The sequence below is a fragment of the Microcebus murinus genome, chromosome 6 (genome assembly GCF_040939455.1).
Source record: "Microcebus murinus isolate Inina chromosome 6, M.murinus_Inina_mat1.0, whole genome shotgun sequence".
Lineage (NCBI taxonomy): Eukaryota > Metazoa > Chordata > Mammalia > Primates > Cheirogaleidae > Microcebus > Microcebus murinus.
In genome coordinates, this window is record NC_134109.1 from 13,317,056 (window position 1) to 13,336,733 (window position 19,678).

The window sequence follows — 19,678 nt, forward strand, 5'->3', positions numbered from 1 at the left end:
GCGAGTCTTGGTTTTCCTCGCTGCACGTTGACGGTGGCATCGAGGGGGCTGCTGGGCACCCGGGGCTCCCTGCCACCCCCACCAGGGCTCTTCCTCAGCCACTGGACTCCACCGCTTGCTTTGCCGCTAGGTCTGTGAGGCTGTTGCACAGCTGACCGGGGACAAATGTGGAGCACAAAGATTTCCTGCTTATTACACAACGCCTTCTCTGCACCCCAAAGTTGCGGGGGGTGTTTTGTTTTGTTTTTACGAGATAGAGTCTTGGTCCGTTGCCCCAGCTGAAGTACAGGTGCATCATCAGAGGCCACTGCAACTCCTGGGTTCCAGCCATCCTCCTGCCTCAGCCTCCTGAGTAGCTAGGACTATAGGCATGTGCCATCTCGCCCAGCTAATTTTTCTATATATTTTTTTTAGAGACGGGGGTCTCGCTCTTGCTCAGACTGGTCTCGAACTCCTGACCTGAAGCGATCCTTCCCCCCTTAGCCTCCCAGAGTGTTAGGATTACAGGCGTGAGCCACTGCACCCAGCCTGCATTTATTTTTTTTAAGTTAGCAAAGACTGAATCCTGTCTGGATAGCGATTCGCCTCATGTCGTGACAGCAGCTCAGCTCGAGGGTTCCTTCTGATTTGCCCCCGGCTACTGGGCGAGTAAATGCAGGGTGCTTAGATCTGACCGATGGAAGGAGGAAGAGAGGAAAGAAGGAAGGCAAATAAATATCCACACAGGACCAAAGGCTTTGGTGGTGTTTCTGTCCACCTGCTGCCCTGATGTCTGCTTCCTTCCTCACCAGACTTATTTTAAGACTTTAGCCTCCCTGCCTGTCTTTCCTGAAGCTCTGCAATCTGTCCTTGTATCTGGCCACTCAGCAGGAGCTGCCATCCTCTCTGCTTTGGGCTGGACCGAGTGGTGGCTACCTGCAGTCTTCCTACTGTGTGGCCTTTGCAGGACTTGACACCTGGCCAGTCACTCCCTGGAACTCTCAGCCTCTGTCCCGTGACTCTCCCTGGGGACAGCTCTCAGCACTGGACAGTGCCTCACTCGTCCCTCCCCGTGGACAGCCGCCTGTGTGCTCAGCCTGGGTTCCACCCCACCCACTGCTTTTCCCTCCATAAGCCCCTTAGGGCCCGACCCCAACTTTTGTCTCTCCCTGCACACTGACTACCTGTAGGTGTGACCTCTAGCCCAGCCTCCTGAGAGTCAGGCCTGCAGCCACCCCACCTGACAGCCCCAGCACATCTCCCCTGCTATTGGAGACCATCTGTCCCAGTCATGGAAGTGCTTTTGGGCCCTGCCATGTCCCGTGTTTCATAGGCCTCCACCTAAGCCTGAGAATGTGCTGGAATCTGGCTCCCTCTTTGTCAGGGACTTCTTATCCTAGGTCACCCCTCGGCCAGTTAGCTCCAGCTGGCCTTTGGTCCAGCAGGAGAGCTCCTGCTAAGGTCACCAATGGCCCACATGTCAGTAATCCAAAGGCCACTTCTCAGGACTCATTGTCACCTCTCAGGTAGGTGCACTCGCCTCAAGTGACCTTCCTTTTGGGAACCCCCCACCCCACCCCTGCACTATCCACACCCAGCTGTGTGCCAACTCGGTCCTCTCTCAGGGGCTCACCTCAATCTGACCACGTTATGCCCTAGACGTGTCCACAACTTTAATCACAGTCTGTCCCCTGAAGGCTCCCAATTTGTATCTCTAGCCCCAGCCTCTGCTCCAAACTCCAGGTCTGAGTTTCCAAGGTGGATGTCCCAAAGGCACCTCAAACTCTAACTGCCCGGCATTCACCTCCCGCCCTGCCCCCTGCAGCAAGGCTGGGCCTGCCCGTGCCCGCCTCACCACGCCCGTCCTGCCCCACATCCGGGGGATGTTCACCATCCCTCCCCCTTGCTCTTCCCCCACGCCCTGTTACTCCACCAGCTGGTTTCAACTCTGACCCTGAGTATCACAGCCACAGCCAGTCCGAAGCGGCGGTCCCCGTGGGCAGTCCCATGCGTCCCGTGGTGGACCGCTCCAGGGCCCCACCTCTGCTCCCACGTGGTGTGTGACCTGGTGTCTGGGACCTACCCGAGTGGCAGCTGGATACTCATGCCAAGAGGAAGCTCTGGGCTCATCTGTGGGACAAGAGGGCTCACCCTGGGGAGAACACTAAAAATTAGAGCGAGGACAGCCCTCGGGGAGCCTCCACCCAATGTTTATCACCCGACCTCTGGAGGGGGAGGAGAGAAGTGTGTGTGTATACATTTTACAGATGTATACACAATTTACAGATGTATACACAGTAACAATTTACAAATGATACACAATACTTCTTGTTGTAAAATTCATAATGCTAATTGATTCTCACAGAAAGCTTTCATTGATTTGTTTACCAAACTCACGTATTGGTAGCCAGCCTGCGCGTGCACCTGACCAGCCAGTGTAGCTCCAGCGTGGGTGCTGGCCGAGGCCTCCTTGTATGCTAACGTGTAAGGCGAACGGGAAACAAGTCCCAACCTCATTCACCGACTATGTGACTTTGCTTACTCAGGTCGTAGTTTCTGAGTGCTGGACGAATATTTCCTCAGTTTTTTGTGCTGTTCTCATTGTAATAGCTACAGACATGACATTTGGAAAAAAGTGAGATATGATTTACATACCATAATATTCACCCAAGACATTTTCTCCATCACACTCAATTAAGTCTAGAGATTGTAAACAATGAAGGAAATGTACACCAAGCCCTGATTTGTAACGTCTGCCAATTTACATGGTGGAAATACTCTCGCTGCGGCCAATTTCACGCCACCAGCACCAAGCACGTCACTACACACGGAGTTGGGGGAGATTTGCAGTGGCACCATGACACCGTGGCGTCACCATGTCACTGTGTCACCGTTGCAGATACATAGGTGCAAATGACCTGAAAGCATAAGTAATAGTACAATAATGAGGAAATGGTGAGTTTTGAGTACTTACTGCCTTTGTTTTTAATGTAAATTATTTAGTTGTAGGTTTACCTAAGTTAAGTTTTAATGACAGCAGTGCTTAACAACCGGCTTGCAAAATTCCTGGAAATTCATCGATCTGCTCTCACAAGCCAGCACAGGCCCGGCTCCAGCACGCCACTGGGATCCTGGGAGCACCGCTGCTTGGGATGGGCCAAAGAGGAAGGGACAGAACAATTGACAAGACGTTGCCAAAGGAGGACCGTGGAGAGAAGTTGGGAGCTGCCTGGCGCTGACCATCCTAATTGACCTTGGTAGGTGCAGACGTGTGAGTCATGTGAGCGCTGGTGGTTTCCTTCGTGGTTTCCCTCTTATTTCTGCCTTCCCAACCCCAGGAGTGACCTAAGAGGGGCACCAGGGTGAGGGGTAGACAAAGGGACCCCATTCTAAGGTCTGGTGAGTCAAGCCCAGCAGGTGGCCCCAGAGTCAGCCTCCTAAGAGCCTGGATTTGAGAGCCATGGTTTTCTTCCCACCAGAGACACAGGTGTGCCTGGAGGTTGGAAACTGTCCCAGGCTTGTCTCTCTCCTCCCACCCTCTCTCTTTGCCCTTCTCCAGGGAGTAGAGCAGAGCCAGCCAGGGGCAGATGACGGACCTCAGGGCTAGTGGGAAGGCCATCACCTCTGCATCCCTGAGGTGGGGCCGTGGTTTCCACCAGGCAGAGCAGCAGGGCTGAGAAATGTCCCCTTTCCAAGATCGGGCTTGGGGGCTCAGCCCCTGAGGTTAAGTTCATGGTGTCACGTCTGAGAGCTGGCAGCAGCAAAACCAGCCACCTGCTTCCACTCTCCCCTCCCCCAAAGAGACCCCAGATAAACGGGGGAAAGGGATTCAGCCAGCTGTGCCTGCAGGGAGCCGGGCAGGACACCTCTGGGCCTCTCCGAGCTCCCCCCACTGGAGGGCAAGGGACCTAAAGAGCCCTTCTGGAAGCCACACCCTCCCCGGGTCCTTTGGGGTGGAGGAGTGCCAGCCTGCACCCTCCGCCCGTGTGTCCCGCGGGGCCTGCTGTCTGTCCCGGCATCCCCATGGCCAGGTGGCCCGGAGCCTCCGCCGCCTCGCTGGGCACTGGCGCTGCTGCCCTGCCCCGCCCCGAGACCGCTCCCTCCCCACGGCCGGGACCCTGAAGAGCCGCACGGTACCCGAGAGGTGAGTGCGCCCGGGCAGCCGGCTGGGACCGGGGGCGGCAGCACTGGGACCGCTGACCTTCAGCAAGGCCTGCTCCTGCTCCGGGACAGCTCCTGGGGCGGAAACTTCAAAATCCAGTCTCTGGAATAAAGGCCTTTGGGGGAAGGAGAGGAGGAGAAGGGTTAGGAGGTAGGTCCCTGTCGTGCTGGGATACAAATTGGTCAGGTTTTGGGGCTCAGGACCTGTCACCCAGAGGGTATGCCAGAGTGGCAGTTGGGGGACAGAAGGCTAGAGGGTTCCCGGCTGGGGGTGGGGGCAGATCTCCAAAGTCCATCACTGTCCAAGTGTCCTGGGGACATGCCTTGACCCTTCATAACTGCAGCTCTGGCACAGGGAAGAGCAGCAGCGGGGGAGGAGCCAAGCACCGGGTCCCAGGCTGGAGGTCGTGGGCTCCTTGGCATCCCTGGCCCAGGCAGAGGAGGGAGGGGCACACTAATGTTTGCTGGGTGCCAGCCAGGTACCAGGTACTGCTCATGCATTATTTGGTTTAGATGTCTCAGTTTCTCTCTCCATACATTCCATCATCCATTCATTCATTCGTTCAGCAGAAGGGCCCTCTGAGCGGGAGAGAGCTGGTCCCTGCCCGCGGAACTCACACTCTGGACAGGAGACAGACTGCAATTCAGAGGAGTGACCATGGGAGGTCTACACTGCCTCTCCTTCCTGCCCAAGGTGATCAGAATGAAACTGGGCACCTGGCGCCCAGCAATACGCCCCGGACCGATGAGAATCCCTAAGCCCCCACTGTCAACATTCAAAGGGCCCCTTCTGTATGCACAGCACATACACACCAGTCGCTGGAGCAGTCCCAGGACACCCCCTAGTCTCCTTGTGGGCTTCAGTTTAGGATCACCTCTTCCAGGAAGGCTTCCCTGACTGCCCCTCCCAGCCCATTATCCTCCAACCAGAGCTGTTATCATTGCTCTGTTTATCCTGGGTTTCCCTTCTAAAGCAGAGTTTCAAAAACCTCAGCCACTCGAGTTCCATTTCTATCTATTACAACCATACTGTCTTCCTTTGAACATTTTACTTTGGAAACTGGATTATTGCGGAACCTTTATTCAGGGGATGGAAACTGATGTCCTGCCATCACTATTTTCAGATTCCCTCCTGTGCTCCTCAAGGACTTCCTGGGCAGAGTGCAGCACATTCTAGGCCCCTGGTACAATTCTGTTACCTCAGGTGGACCCTTGGGGCTTGGGCTGAGGACAAAGAGGATGGGAACCCACGTGGAAAGCCAGCAGCCTCACTCCCGCTCCCAGAGACTCCCAGGGCCTCTCAACTGCCCCCCCCCGCCCCCACACCCCTCTCGGCGCTGAGTGTGGGAGGGGACGGGGCGGAGGTGGCTGGTGCTGAAGGAGAGGTCAGGCCCCGCCACTGAGGAGGACCTAGTGCCTCTTTATCTTCACCTGGACCCAGCGGTCAATTCCAGGGCAACAGGAGAAACCTCATTCTTGGTTCCATTGCACAAATACATTATTTTGATTGATTGATTGATTGAGACAGGGTCTCACTCTGTCACCTCACTTAGAGTGCAGTGGCATGATCATAGCTCACTGCAGCCTCTAACTCCTGAGCTCAAGTGATCCTCCCACCTCAGCCTCCCGAGTAGCTGGGACCACAGGTGCGCACCACCACGCCTGCATAATTTTTCTATTTTTTATAGAGATGGGGTCTTGCTCTTGCTCAGGCTGGTCTTCGACTCCTGGCCTCAAGCGATCCTCCCACCTTGGCCTCCCAAAGTGTCAGGATTACAGGCGTGAGCCACTGCACCCGGCCATATTTTTAACAGTAAATTGTATTCCACTCCCAGAACTGGAAAACCCTGCCTCAGAAGGAAACTAATTAAGCAAATTAAAACAAGGAAGGCCTGGCAGTGCTATTGAAATTTAACTAGCACATGTTGCCTGCAGAACACACCTGAGGCCTGCGCTTCAGGTTACAAAGGGAGATGATCAGGAATTAGAGTGACCTTAAAGACACGCTAGCACCCTACCGCGGCTTTCTCCTTAGCGTAGTAAGATCGATTAAGAAGGAATTGCACAGGGAATAACGAAAATGATCCCTGAACTCCTCCAGTCGGCAGCTGCCGAGTGCAAAGCTCCACACAGAGCCTTGAGTGATATAAAACAAACCTACACTTTATCTTGTATCTGCTGAAGGGTCACCTCCTCCAGGAAGCCCGCTCTGCTGTGCCCCTTTAAAAAGCTGTACTTCTGCTGTGACATTTGTCATGTTTTATCGTAATGGCGTATCGTCTTCCACTCCAGAGTATAAGCTTCATGGGAACCACCACTGGGTCTGTCTTGCCTACCTCACTCCCCGGTGCCCTCACCCCCAGCAGGGCCTGGAGCACAGGCGCTGAGTGAGCGGATGGAGGACTGATGAACCGGTAACAGCGAGCTTCCTCCACTGTGGTCCCGCCGGCCCCTTCCAGTAACGCTTCTGTCCTTCTCCCTGCCCTCCTCCCCTGCTCACCCAAACCTGCACGGCCCTGCTGAGGGCCCCCGAGGGTCCCGCTTCCCCGGGAGGCCTGTTTTAACCCAGTGACCCACGCTGAGCTCTCTGGCCTCTGGATGGCCCATCGCCGGCAGTGCCCACGTGTGGGGCACATTCGGTTCTACGGTCTGGTGTGTCCCCCATACCTCCAGAGGGCAGGGACTGTGGGTGACACAAAAACCACAGGTGCTCAAGGAGCGCCCACCGTGGGGTGACTCCGCTGGGTTCATCCTCCAAGGCTGCAGCTGTGTTGAGGCTCAGCAGCTGGATGAGCTTCCTGTTGCTGTGGAGCAAACTGCCGCAAACTTAGCGTCTAGAACAGCGCAGATCTGTTGTTTTAGAAGGCCAAAGGTCAGAAGTGGGTCCCCTGGGGCTAGAGTCAAGGGGTCAGCAGGGCCCAAGTCCCCTGCGCAGGCTCTGGGGAGGCAGTTTCCAGGCTGCCTGCACTTCCTGGCTCGTGGCCCCTCCCACCTTCCAAGCCGACAAAGGCTGGGGGGGGTTTCCCTCCCTTCATCACTGGAAGTTCTCCTCCTCCTGCCTCCCTCGTCCACCCTTGGATCACACTCAAAACCCCCACTTAATCACATTTGTAAAGTCCCTTTTGCCGTGTAAGGTGACATAGTCACAGGTGCCAGGGGTTAGGATGTGGACATCTTGGGGGGGGGGGCGTCACTGTTCCACCTACCACAATAGCTGTCCCTCGTATGCTCAATGATCGCTGACACTTACTGTCCCAAGCACATTGTACGCCACTCTGAGGTAGATGCTATCGTTACGATTGTCATTTTCAGAGGAGGAACCGAGAGCTGAAATGACTTGGCAAGTGGCAGAGCTGGGATTTGAACCCAGGCAGTCTGGCTCCAGGTTGCACCTTCCTGGCCTGGAGGCTACCCTGTTTCTTGGGCACCATCATTGCTCCCAAGACAGGCGCCGACAGCCTGGGAGCAGGCCAAGCAAGGTCCGAAGACCAGCTCATGGGGAGAGTTTTCCAGGTCAGGCCCCTGCAGGTTACAAGTTCTTTGCCAGTCCTCTCTCATGTTAGCCCTTTCTCACCATCCCACCACCCACACCCCGTTATAGGCGCCTGAGCCATTACCCAGGAAGGCGGGAGGGGAGCTTCCAATGGTTCTTTCTAGGGGCTCCAGGCAGTTAAGTCTGGAAAAGTCCCTGTGTACCAAATACCACTCAAATCCCTCCCTGCCCACCCCCGGCATCCACACACCCAAGTGATATGAGTCCCATAGGAGGCAAAGCAAAGCCAATCAGCCACCATTTACCCAGCTCCCCGTCACAACGAGTCTGCACACTTAAACAGGAGTGGACCACACCAGCCTTCCGCAGGCAGTGGGAGAAGAGAGGATGGCTTAGCACTTACTGAGCACTCACTAGGGCCAGGTGTAGATAGAAGAGTTTTATGCTTATTAACTCATTTCATACAACAACCCTGGGAGGTACTGTCATCCCCATTTTACAGATAAGGAAACTGAGGAACAGAGAGGTCATATAACTTGCTTGAGGTCACACAGCCAGTAGGTGGAGGAGCCGGGATTGATCTATTCCCCATAAGTAGAGAACCATGGCAGAGGCTGGCTGAACAGCCCCAGTCTGCAAAGCCCCTTTTGTGCCTTCCCAGCATAACCTGTTCTTTTTACACCTGCTCAGCTGGTCTCCTGATCTCTGGGTCAGCCAGATTTCTTGAGCGCACCTTTATATGTGATTCTTGTACCGATCTTCATTAGCAACCTCATTTTAAAGAAGAAGAAACTGAGGTTCGGGGAGGCTGCATAACTTGCCAGAGCCCTCACAGCCAGAAAGGGACAGGTTTGGGATTCAAACCCAGCGCCTTGATGCCAAAGTCCCCCACCCTCTTCTGTCTGCCAAACTGCCTCCGCCTGAGCAAGCCTAGCCTGAAGGCTTCCTCCCAGGGGCCAAAGTCCAGCCAGGGACGTGACTCGGCTTCCCCAGTCCCTCAGTGTGCACTGACACATCACCTGGGCTTGCGCTGACTCCCCGCTGGCCGCAGGATTTCCTGCCTTCAGGCGTCCCCATTGGTCACGGTTAGTCTGAGAGCCCTCGGATCATCTGAGCGGGAGTAGGGACGACTCCGATGAATCGGCTCAGGCCCGAGCCTGCTGGAGTGCGGTGGTTGCCAGAAACGACAATTCTCAGAGGGGAAGTTGTCCACCTGACCCAGAACTGGGTGCTCTGCCCAAGGAAGCCCACGGTGATGGTGACAACACACAGGGCAGGGGGAATCGGCACGAGGAGGCGTGGGCTGCACAGGGACAGAGGGGAGCTGGCACGGGAACCCAGGGAGGAAGTGGGGACTCGTTCTGTAGTTTGGGGGACAAAGAGAGATGGCCTCTGAGGCTGGCCAGCTGTGCTCATTGGAAGGCCGAACTGCGAAAATAGTTGTTGAAGTAGATCATCCGCGCACATCCCTAAAATCGCACACGCTGTTCCATCAGCCTGAGCCTGCAGGGCAGTGCCTCTGCCGTGAGTGCTTCTGTATCAGCCAGAGTCGCGGCGGGAAGCAGACGGCACTTTCAGACATGTAGTGGATACAAAGGTGTGGACGGGGCTAAGGGAACTGATGGGATGGTGCAGCACCCCGGGACTAGCACGCCTGGGGAGCCGTTACCATCCCTGAGCCTGCAGGAGGAAGGGGAGAGACGTGCAGGTGAGGGACTCTGGCAGGATCTGACGCCTTCAGCCCAGGGAGACAGACAACCTGAAGTGACCAGGACAGAGGAGATATATACTGCCCGGTCCCCACTCTCCTCTTATCCTCTGCTCTCCGATTAGTGCTCCCCACTGGCCACGCCCAGCAGAAGCCAGAGGGCAGGAAGCCATGTGATAGGATCCTCAGAGTAGGGGCACAGGGACTGGATGTAGATGGGCAAATAAAAAGTGCACAGCACACTTCTGGCGCAGTAACCCCTTTCCCACCTTCCTTTGGCCCCTGTTTTCTGGACACCTGCAGTGTGCCACCCTGGGTTTGACATTGGGAGAATACAATGACTCATCCTCATGCTCTGCATAAAGACTCTGCCTTTAGACACGATGCCAAGACAACCCACAAGAGACTGGAAAGGAAGAAATGGATGCAGATGTCCCTTGCACTGGGAGCAGAGAATTTCTGACCCTGTCTCTGGAGCCCAGCCCAGTGTGGGAGATAATGTCTGTGGGCGAGAAAGACAGTTATTAGTGCAGCATTTGAAATCAGCATTCCAAGAGCGTGGGCCATAATTTCCCATTCTGTACGAAGAGAGAAGACGACGTATGCTTCATTTTACTTTAGTGAGCTGCTTGTTGTTTATAAGGCCAGGTTTTGTTGTCCCTGCCAAGGACTGGACATCTTGACACCAAGAAACACAGCAAAGTCCAGCCAAAAGATGATTTTGCAGGCAGTGTGATGAATTTCTATGCTTCTCTAAATCTAGCATTTTCTTAGGGAAAGCATGGCCAGAAATGCCAAATCTGTATTCCACCAACCAGCCCCAGATCTTTAAGTCACTGGAGTAAGAGCCATGCTGTCTTGTCTCTGAAAAGTTACGCGTGAGTCAACAGGGAGCTTGTTTTAATTTAACAGCATTTAGTGTGTGGAAGGTACTAGATGTGTCTGGGCACCTGTAAACTGAGACTGTGGGATAGAAAAAGGTGGGAGACCGGGCTAGCAAGTGCTGCCACACTGCACCAGCTCCAGGGGACACCAGCTGACAGGTTATGGCATATGTGCCCCGACCACCCCCCCTCCGGAATTGAGCAGTGTGGTGGCCCTAGCAGTGTTCACTCTGGGATAAACTCTCCACAAGACATGCTCTGTGTTCCGAATCCTGGACCCATGGACTCACAGTGGACTTTAAAACCTCCACTTCTTTCCCAGAGGGAGGGGACAGGATCGTTGGAAGAAGCAGCTTCAGAGTCAGAACTCCATTCCAGCGCTGGCTCAGTCACTTGGGAATTGAGGGGCCTCGGGCCATTTATAGAACCTCAGTTTCTTGATCTGTGAAATGGGGAGAATAAAACTACCTGTTGGGACGAAAGGAGATCACGCATACACACTGAAGACACAGTAAGCGTTCAAAAGATAAGAGCTGTATAATAGAAGATATTTCGAGTGTATGAATCCAACAATGATAATAACAGCCGACATCTATTGAACCCTAATGTGTGCTGGGCATTGAGCTAAGGGCTTTATTTGATTTAACCAGTGGAATCATCTTAGCCCCCTTTTGATGCTCCATTTCACAGATGAGTAAATGGGCACAGGGAGGTTAAGAGACTTGTCCAAGGTAACCCTGCTCGAGAGTGGCAGAGCTGGGATTCAGACTCCCACATTCTGGCGTTCAAAGCCAAACCCTTAACAACTACATTCAGTTTGGCAATTTTTAGAAACAGACGTGCATTTTTGTGGCATGAATAGTTAATCCAGAAAACTTCATTTGTGAAGACCCTGCCTGAAGGAGGGATTTCAAAATGAGGCCCAGCAGAGGAGGCTGATCCGGCCTCTGAAAGAGCCGGTCGGAGGTTGCCGGGCTGGCGTCCAGCAGGAAAAGCAAGATCCCCCGCCTCCCCCGCCAGGGTACCTTCTGTCCTCTCAGCCACTGTCCATTTCCTTCCAGAGACTCGCCGAGATGCCAGGTCACCCGGAGGGGCTAGCAGAAGGTGAGATGGTTGGTCTTTCTCTCTCTCTACCTCCCCTGCCTGGCAGTCCAACTGTCCTCCATCCCTAACCACCAGCCATCTGTCCTCACGACCAACTTCTGCAGACTCCTGCAGTGACAGTTCCAGACATTCATCTCACAAACAGGAATGGGGGTGCCCTGCTCTGAGCAGGGCACTGGGCCCAGAGCAATAGCCATGCAGAGAGACAGCTGTGTGCCAGCAACCCCAGTGGGCCAGGAAGGCTGGCAAGGGGGCCCAGGGAGCACAGAGGGGGCTCAGCACACATTGCCTGGGGCAACCAAGAAGCCTCTGTAGGGAAAGTGGCTTTTGTTTCTTAAAGCTGGGGCTTTAAGAAAGAGATGGGGGACAGGAGGTCTTCTGAGTGGAGAAGCCGCGGAGCCAAGCTACGCAGGTGGGACAGAGCAGAAGGAGCCGAAGGGAACAGCCAAGGGCTGCTTGGGACAGGAGGCAGGTGGTGATGAGGGCTCTGGACCCAGCTGCCTGGATTTGAATCCCAAGGGCTCTATTTACTACCTACGTGGCAAGTTATCTGACCTCTCTGCGCCCCGTTCCCCCACATATAAAATGGGGATAATGATAGCACCGACCTCACAGAGCCCAAGGATCCCATGGGTTAATGTGTTAGGTGTTTAGAACATTGCGGCTCAGTGGTGCTCCCTGAGTGTCTACTGTTATTGCGATTGCTTGTGAGCACGTGGGGCAGAGGGCACCAAGGCCCCTTGAATTCTCAACAAAATCAGGGGGAGGTCTTCCGCGCTGTCCCTGGCCACCCCTGCTGCAGACACACTCCGGCTCTGGGGTGCAGCAAACCTAAGAGCACAGCCCCAGGCTGGGCTGCCCCGCTGGGATCTGGGCAGGTGGAGAGTGGCCCTGAGTGGCAACGCCACGCTGCATTAAAGAACAGAAAGGCCACTCGGTGGACTCTTCTCCCAGCTTCTCCACTTGAGGTGGTGGGGAGAGCTGCCGACAGCCAGGGCCCCTGGGCATGGATGTGGCTGGAGAAGGACCCTTGTCTTTTTACAGCCAGGCCCACACGGCGCTCCAGAGCTTGTCCCCAGGACAGGATGGTGAAGGGTGGGGGTGGGGGTGGGGGTGGGGGTGGGGAGGGAGCTGTACCTCCAGGACAAGCACGTGCGCCCGCTTAGCCACCGCAGCCTTTCCTGGCAGGCGCCTGCGGTCAGTGGAAGGCTGGGCATGAACGGGCAGGGCTGGGTGTGCCCGACGGGGGGCGGTGGGGCTGGGAGAATCGGGGAGCAACGTGGCTCTGAGTTCCGGAGGAGGAAGGGACCCGCGGGCGTCCCCAGGCCGCCCCAGCCAGCCGCGTGGGCGCAGGCAGCAGGAGGGGACCTGGGCGCCGCGCGCGGTAACGGCGGCTGGCCCCCCAGACCGGCGCCCGCAGGTACGTGTCCCCGCGGGCCAAGCCCCTTCCTCTCGTCACGGTCGTGGGTCCCAGGCGCGCCAGGCTGGGAAACGGCGTGCGGGCCGCCCCGGTCCTGGGCTCGGACAGCCTGCTCGGGAGCGCGCGACCAGAGGACCCGCGTGTGCGTGCGCAGGGTGAGCGGCAAGTGCGGGAGCGCGTGCGGGGGCGGGAGCGCGCGCGGGGTGAGCGGCAAGTGCGGGGGGCGGGAGCGCGCGCGGGGCACCGGCGGCCGAGGCGGGCGCAGCCGGGGCGTGGCGCGGACGGGCAGTCGCCGCAGCCGCCAGGGCCGCCAGGTGTCTGCCCGCGAGCGCCGGCGCGTCCCAGTCCCTCTCCCGGCTAGGGTGTCTCCGCCTGTGGTCGCCGCTCGGTTTAGCAGCCACCCCTGGGCTGGCTCCGTGGCCACCTGGTAATTACTCCCACCCCGAGAAAGTGTAAGGCAGCTAACCCTTCATTTCCCAGAGCTGGGGCACCGGCGCCCCAAAGATGCCGTTTGGGCCTTGGCTTTCCTCCCCGCGCCCCTGCGCGGCCCTCTTTGCACAGGACGCGTCACGCCCAGGGGCGCTGAGACCCAGGCGGCCCCCTGCCACCAAGGGGTCGCTGGTTGCCGGGCCCCACTCTGGCAGTCAAATGGTGCAAGGGGGGGGGCGGTAGTCCTCCAGCTGCAGAGCAGCGACTGCGGTGGTGGCCGTGGCGAGATGGCACAGGCAGCGGATTTAGCAGTAGGCGGAGGAGAGAGCCCTGCCTTGGAGCTGGACGCTGTGTGGCTTTGGTCGGGTCGCTTGCTGTGGCTGGGCGTCTGTACAAGGGAGATGAGGATTATTAGCCATGGTCACCTCCCGGAGGGTGTGAGGAGGAAAAAGATGTGAGAATGGCTTGAAACTGCAGGTCTGAGACGACCTGGTTATGTTCTGCGTCACTCCCCCTGCCCTCACCCCCACCCCATGCACAGGGGTAAGCTTCCAGAAGACAGAGGGAGGGAAGAGAATTCCTGAGCGTAACATGGAAGCAGGGCTAGGCAATAGATGCCACAGATTGTACCGACGGGAGTGCTTTCACTTGAGAGCCCAGCCGCAGGGCCAGATGGCCTGTGTCCTAATCCCAGCTTTTCCCTGTTTTAGAACCATTACCTTGGGCAAATCGCCTCTTTTTAAGCCTCAGTTTCTCCTTCTGTGAAATGGGCATAACAATTGAGCTTCCTTCCTACGGTGGCTGTAAGACCATGCAGGTAAAGCTCTTCCCTTGAAAGGCCTGCAATGCCCCCGAACGTCAGCCGTGAGCATTCTTGTTATCGCTGCTATGTTGTTGCACTCTTCCGGGTAAAGAGCTCACTGTAGGCAGAGAAGACTCATCTAATAGGAAACAAAGAATGGAAAACAGGTTCAAGGCAACAACTACAAGTGTGGAGGCGTCCAGAGGTTGGTGGTCTTCGGGGTGGGGGGGGTGGAGCTTGCAGAGGGGCTGGCTGACAGAGGACTCTGGAAGGATCGAGCACTCAGTGTCAGCATCGATAAGGATGATGATGGTGGTGGTGGAGCAGTGAACTTGAGCATTGACATTCCTATGTCATCCTTCCTAGCTGGGTGGCCTCAAACAAGATGTTTTAACCTTCTGAGCCTTAGTATCTCACAGGGAAAGTGTAGACAATAATGCTCACCTCACAGAATTGTCATACAAGTTAGAATCAAATAATCATATGAATGCATCCAGTACATGATAGGCCCTAAAGTGATTTGGGGGGATAATAATACTTATGTTCCAGTTGTCTGTTGCAGCATAACAAGCCACATTAAAAGATATTTGCTTAAAATAACAGCCATTTATTTTGCTCACAAATCTGTGATTTTGGCAGAGCTTGGTGGGTACAGCTTATCTCTGCTCCTCACAGCATCAGCCAGGATGGCCCAGCGGGGGCTGGAGGATCCTCTTCCAAGATCCCATACTTGTACGTGCCAGTCAAGTTGATCCTGGCTGTCAGCTAGGAGCTCAGCAAGGGCTGTTGGCTCAGGTCTGGGTTCCGCTCAGTGTGGGGCTCTCCACAAGGCTGCTTGGGCTTCCTCACAGTATGGCACTCTGGTTTCAAGCGCAAGTATCCTAAGAAATGGGAACGGCCAGTCTCTTCAGGCCTGGAAGAGTGTTGCTTCCACTGTATTCTGTTGGTTAGGTGGTCACGGAGCCTACCTAGATTCAAAGGGAGGGGACTTACATCCCTACCTCTCAATGAGAAGAATATCAAACAGTTTCCAACCATCTTAGACCTACCACAACTTGAAAGTCTTCTCTCGTGCTTTCTCACTTTTTCCCCCTGGGTGCCATGGTGATGAATCCATTAGTCTTTTGCAGAGCATGAAGCGTTTCTCCCAGGGGGGGGACCAGCAGAGATATGGATCCCTTAGCATGGTCTGTCTTGGCCAGAATCAGTTTCTCTGGGGCTGAGGGAGCAGGCATCCTGTGTGGTGGCCTCTCTGGTGTCTGTTTCCCTGGAACCTCTGAGGCTTCCGCTCTGTCAACCCCAAGCCTTTAAAACAAGAGAGAGAAGCCAGGGAGAGAGCAATTTGGATTCAGGAAAATAGATTTTAGCAGGTGGCCCAGGGTTGAGTGTAATGAGCATCTCCGCGGCTCTCAGTTCCCTGGAGAAGTCTGTTTGTTTTTCGAGAGGGCTGCTGCCTGGGTGTTTGGAGTGACTGTTGTCATACATTATTAGGCTATTAATTGATGGGTTGGAGCACTCCGGAGGCAGGTGGGGGTGGCAGACCCAGGGGTTGCCATGGCAACCTCCAGGCCTGCGGTCTGTGCCGTGGGCCTCAAACAGGAAGGATGCCCCGGCAGCTCAGCCCCTTTCAGAGCACAGACTCTCCTGGCTGAAGTCCCTCTTTCAACAGCAGACTTCTGTGGTCATGCATCCCCTCCCTCGGCCACCCACCCACGCCCTGAGAGTCCAGACCCACCCTCTTCCTGTTGCCTCGTCTGCATCCTGACTGTCTCCCCAGTTGGTTAGTTTCTCGCTTCAATTTCAGCCCCCCTGGCCTTCCAGGCAGGCTGCAGGAAGAAATGAAATTTAGATTCATTTATTCGTTCCAACGTTTGGCATGTTTGGTGTGTATTTTCCCCAGGGGAGAGCAAAAGAGACCCAGCTCCTCCTTCCTCAAGCAGCTTTCTGCCTACTGGGGAAGATGGGCATTAACAGAATCATACAAATTCCCGTGCATCATGTGGGTAATTATTAAAATACAGTGAACCCGACCTTGACTTGAAGCCCAGTGCTGCCACTTGCCAGCGTGACCCTTGACCTTAGACAGCCCTAAGTTCTCTTCATCGGGGAAGCTGGGATGATAGCATTTACCCGGCAGGTTGCTGTGGCAATGATCAAGGCAACCTATGGAAGCACAGTGCCTTGCACATAGTGGCAGCTCAGGGCACGTGAGCACCCCCTGCCCACCCCCTACCTCCCGGGTCCCCTTGCTCCATGTGCCATTTGGAACTCACTGGCCACCTCTTTTCAGTGTGAGGAGCCCTGGTCCCAGCTCTCTTGCAACCTCAGTGATAAAACATCAGGCATCACCGTTCAGAAGTCTCAAGTTGGCCAGGGAAGATGAAAAGGACCCAGGGAAGGATCAAGTTCAAGTTAATGCTGTGGGTGCACATTGGAGGGGACAGGCTCTCCCTCTGGGTGTGGGGGAGGGCTGCATGGAGGAGGCGGTATCTGAGCAGGGCCTTAAAACAGTCTTCTCCAGCTTTGGTGCATGTCAGAAAAACCCAGGGAATTGCTAAAAATGGAGCCTCTGGGATCTCATCCCTAAGTGATGCTGATTCAGTGAGTCCAGGGCAGGGCCTGGGGATCTGCACTTAACAGGCACGCAGGGGATATCCCGAAGCTCACCTGAGAAACACGAGACATGCCGCCCTGAGCAATGGGGAGAAGCATATGGGGTGGTGGGTAAGGGACATTTTGGGGGAACAGGCTGGCAAAAGGGTGGGCCACAAGTGGGGCCTCACAGCACAGGGTGTTCCAGGGGCCTGCGAGGGCCTCCTCCCTCCCTGCACACTTCAGCCTTCTGCCCCCAGCCCAGGGACACTTCAGCCTTCTGTCCCCAACCCAGGGACACTTCAGCCTTCTGCCCCCAGCCCAGGGACACTTCAGCCTTCTGCCCCCAGTCCAGGGACGCTTCAGCCTTCTGTCCCCAACCCAGGGACGCTTCAGCCTTCTGCCCCCAGCCCAGGGACGCTTCAGCCTTCTGCCCCCAGCCCAGGGACGCTTCAGCCTTCTGCCCCCAGCCCAGGGACGCTTCAGCCTTCTGCCCCCAGCCCAGGGACGCTTCAGCCTTCTGCCCCCAGCCCAGGGACGCTTCAGCCTTCTGCCCCCAGCCCAGGGACGCTTCAGCCTTCTGCCCCCAGCCCAGGGACGCTTCAGCCTTCTGCCCCCAGCCCAGGGACGCTTCAGCCTTCTGCCCCCAGCCCAGGGACGCTTCAGCCTTCTGCCCCCAGCCCAGGGACGCTTCAGCCTTCTGCCCCCAGCCCAGGGACACTTCAGCCTTCTGCCCCCAGCCTAGGGCACAGCTTGGAGCCCTCCCCTGCTCAGAGGCTCCGTCTCAACCCTCTCACAGCGCACGAAGGGTTGGTTCACGTGGCTTTGGTTTTATTGCTCTCGTCTCTCTTCTTTCCAGACTTCATCCTGGTTGAAGTAGGAGTGGAGGGCATTGTCCAGATATCCTTCCTTCCTTCCTCCCCACGCCCCTTCCTTCAGTCGTCAATATCTGTTTAGTGCAAACACTTGCACAGCGCTGCGCTAGCTGCTGGGACACAGGAGATGACGGGGCCCTCAGCTCGGGCCTGGGAGCCCGTCAGATGGGCGACTCTCAGCCCCACCGCAGACACGCTGCGCCGGCAGCTGCGCTTTTACGAGATTCCTGCGCTTTAGCGAGAGCGCACGCTCTTGATGCTTGGCAAGTGCTGCGGTACAGGGTCTCAGTAGAACAGGGTGGGCGTGGCTGGCAGCATAATCCCCCCAAAGATGCCTAATTCCCAACCCCCAGGACCTGTGACTGTGTCGCCTTCTGTGGCAAAGAGGGGTTAGGGTAGCAGGTGGCATCGAGGTTGCCGATCAGCTGACTTTAAGGAGACTGTCCAACATTATCACCAGGTCCTGCAAAGTGGAGGAGGGAGGCAGGAGGGTCAGAGTGAGAGGTGACGCGATGACGGGGCAGAGGCCAGAGCCATGTCACGTGAGAAGGACTCAATCCACCACTGCTGGCTTTGAAAACGGAAGGGTGCCTATAGGCGAGGAACGCTGGAAGCCTCCAGAAGCTGGAAAAGGCAAGGAAACAGATTTCCCCCAGGCCACCCAGCGGGAAAGCAGCCTTGCCGGCAGTTCAATGTTAGCCCTGCAAGACCCAAGTCAGACTTGGACCTTCAGAACTGTGAGATTTTTTCCAGCCACTACATTTGTGGCAATTTGTCACAGCAGCAATAGGACACTAACACAGTGGTCAAGAGCCCCATCTCTGGAGTCAGACTGCCCTAGGTTCAAATCAGAGCCCTGCTGTTTGCCAGCCGTGTGACCTGGGCAAGTGGCCGGTAGCCTTTGGATATCATTCGCCTCATTTATAAAACAGGGATAACCCCTGCCGCGTGGGCTTGATGCGCGGGTTGAAACAAAGTTCTTAGGTGACGGCACGTACCTGTAGTCCCAACTACTTGCGAGGCTGAGCCAGGAGGACTGCCGGAGCCCAGGAGCTCAGGACTGTACTGCACGAACCTGGCGCCTGTGAATACCCGCTGCACTCCAGACCCTGTCCCCGGACAGACATTAAAAAAACAAAACCAGAAAGTATTTGGAAGGGACTCAGCACAGCACCTGGTTCAGAGGACGTGCTCAGGCAGTGGTGATGACGGCTCTGCCAACTCAGTTGCTCCAGGCTCTTCTCTAAACGCACGAGGGCCTTGGTGCCAAACAGTTTGCTAGGTTCTCTGCTGTCCCTTCTCTTGGTTGTTGAAGCTTCCTGCAGAGCCATCCTTAATTCAGGCCTGGCCCCTTTTGAACCTGCAACAGTGCAGCACCCCCAGGTGCCCAGGTGACCTTGCATCGGCTCCTTGGACGTCAGCGTGTGCTCCCCTTCTAGACACGTCAGTAAAGGTCCCTGCGGTCCAACTGCGGATGGCTGATGACAGGCACCTCTTGTATTTGTCAAAGCCCTTGCGGAGCCTCTAAGGCCTCCACCCTGACTAGCCTCAAATCAGTAGAGTAATTTGAGTAACCTCCAGTTCCCTTATGGGAAATGAGGTGGTGCTCCGTGACAGATGTCCCACCAAGGTGGCCTGCCCATCCTCCACCCTCTCTAAGGTGGATCAGGTGGTGGGCAGGACTTTCTAGCCTGAGGATTTGATGCTACCATGGTCATCGTCACCATCGTCATCACCACCACCACCATTGCATCTGTACTAACTCTGCAAGGACCTACTAAGTGCCAGGCACTGGCTGGGCCCCACCTCCTTTGAGTCTCACAGGAGTCCACTGGGCAGCAGGGTATGTGATTCTCAAGGTCACATAGCCAGAAAGGGGCAGCATGGGGACTTGACCTCCATGGCCTGGCCCAGAGCCTCTGCTCTCAACCTCTATTCCACACTGTCCCCTAAATGACCTTGGGGTTGCCGCCATGTGCTGGTGGCCTTGCATGGGGCCACCAGCCAAGAGAAGACCCTGGGGTCCTCTCTGTGCTGGCCCCCAGGCTGCCTGGGTCTCTGGGAGGCCAGGGGTGGTCTTGGGGCCTCTTGTCCTCAAAGCAGCCTCCAAAGAAGCTCAGAAAAGTGCACCCGCCCAGATGCCTGGAGCAGATGCATATGTTGGGGGCACAATAAGGATGTCCAGGGCTCAGTCCAACCTTCCGGGGCTGCCATCCCAGTGGGGTCCATGG